Raw genomic sequence first — 2,390 nt, forward strand, 5'->3', positions numbered from 1 at the left:
GCCGCCTCCTGCTCCTCCCACGCCGCGCCGCGCCGCGCCGCACGCCGCCTCCTGCTCCTCCCGCGCCGCTGCCCCGCCGGCGCCCAGTCCTCCCGCAGCCCGGGTCGCTCTTATCCCTCAAGCAGCGCCGACGGCGCGGGACCCAGTGGGCTGGGCCTGCATCGGCAGTGCCGGTGTCCATCTCCTCCGTCGAGCGGTGGCGGCGCAGCGGGACGCAGTGGGCCTGACTTGCATCGGCAGCAAAGGGGTCTCTCCTCCGTCAAGCAGCGGCGGCAGCGCGGGACCCAGCGGGCTCGGCTTGCGTTGGCGGCGGCGGGGTCCATCTCCACCGTCGAGCAGCGGCGGCAGCAGCGGCAAGGTCCATCTCCTCCCTCAAGCTGCGGCGGGCTTGAGACACAGCGGGCTCGGCCACGAAGATGGATTTCTCCGACGGGGCATTCGATTCCTGGCCTCTGTTCCTCGACCTCGCGTCAGGCACATATGCCCCAGCGGTCGTTCCTCCTCGTGGTCAGTGACGCAGATGCCGCCGCTGTCGTTCCTTGCACAACCGAGGATGCGGAACTCCTCTACGGTGAGATGCATTGTGTAGCCTCTGCCCTCCAGCACCATGGCAGCATGCCGATGCCCACCAAATGTTCGATGAGTTCCCCTAATTGACCTCTCTATATAGCTAGCCCTCTCTATTTCAGTCTCTCACAGCTCTCCGTGTCATCCATATATGATCTTATTTTGTTTCAGTTTTTTGCTAGATTTAACACTGACATTTGTTTAAATCCTATCCATGTTGAATATTTGAAAGGGAGCACACAAAGCTGCAGAGGCAACAACTCCAAAGGAATCAGCACGGTGATGCGTTTCTATATGTTCAGTGTGACTAGAAACCAACATGCTGACTACTAAACCATATGCACAGGATCGTAGAAAATTATTATTCTATATGCACATGATCGTAGAACATTATTATTAATGTCTACATTGGAAAGGATCCAAACTCTAAACAAGTGATTCGTGAACAATTTTTTATCTAGGTTCAGAAGTTGATAATCCATTACAGTTCTTTCATTGTGCAAGCAACCTCAGGTACGACGAAACGGCTTTGATTTGCTTCTGTCGTCACATTGCTGAATACGACTTTGAATCTCAACTGCACTTGACTGCACCTTCTATCTTGATCTGCTTGACAACTTATAATTTGCACAAACATTCCCCTACATAGTTTGTCCTTAGTCTGAAAGAACAATTCCTGATGATATATTCCAAATCAGGTTGTTGCCTGGATCCTATGAACAACATGTACAGTCACGCTGCCGTTATCCGTTTACCATCAAGTAAGTTTTCACTACGTTTTGTTTCAGTTCCATTTCAGAATCCCTAAACCATATAGATTGCAGAGCAAAGCTAGATGATGGACATCTTCACTAATAAGCAGGTCTGCTTACCACATTCCTCTTGTTTTCTACAGTTGACGATTTCAAATTATTCAAGAATGCACGACGCACAAGGCTGTAAGGTTTCCGCACTTGCATCCGTAGAAATCTGGGTGTTGGTAAATTCTGTTTTGGATGGATTTTGAAGGGAACTTTGTTTTTATCGAGGATCAGACAATACTAAGAGACTAACAAGAATACAGTAAATTACTGGATCATTCATAGTTCCCTGGCGTAGAATAGAACCCATTGTGGTAACTATCTTGGGGCTCTAGAAATAATTCCTCTGAAACTGAATCATTCAGTCATACCTTCACTTTAGTAAATAATGGCTCTGGATACTGGGATCTCTCATCTTGGTTATTTTTTATATACTGCATTGCAAAACCAGAAGCTCAAGCTAGGTTAGGCTAAGGCTAGGCTCACAAAATAATGATGATGATTACTTAGCTAAAATTGTTCTGGAACTTTATCCGTGATCTAACATTTTTTTCCCGAGGCTGAATTAATGGGTATGGAATTCTATTTGGTCGAGTTGCTTATCTGAATGCAACCTTTGAATAGTTAATGAAATTGCTGGGATTTGGTGTTGCCCGATTGTTCATGTGAACGTGGCAGAAGCCTTCATTTGTGGCCTAACATTTTTTTACCAGTTATTATCTTCTTATGTAACAGTTGTAAATTTGCAGTCTAGATTAGCACATATAGTGACTACTCATGCTTGTCATCACTGTACCTAAATGATGTCTTTCTTGCGTACTTGTCATCACTACACCTTCAATCGACACTGTTATTTATGCTGAATGTCAAGACCTTCAGTATTGTACACCATTTTTATGAATGCTTAGCCTAAACGTCATGGTTGTTTATGTCATCTTGCTTTATAAGTCAGAATGATGGGCCAAGAGCTTCCGTTTCTTTTGGGTTGGGTTTTATTTACTACGAATATATCTAGCGATAGAA

The sequence above is a fragment of the Triticum dicoccoides genome, chromosome 4B (genome assembly GCF_002162155.2).
Source record: "Triticum dicoccoides isolate Atlit2015 ecotype Zavitan chromosome 4B, WEW_v2.0, whole genome shotgun sequence".
NCBI lineage: Eukaryota > Viridiplantae > Streptophyta > Magnoliopsida > Poales > Poaceae > Triticum > Triticum dicoccoides.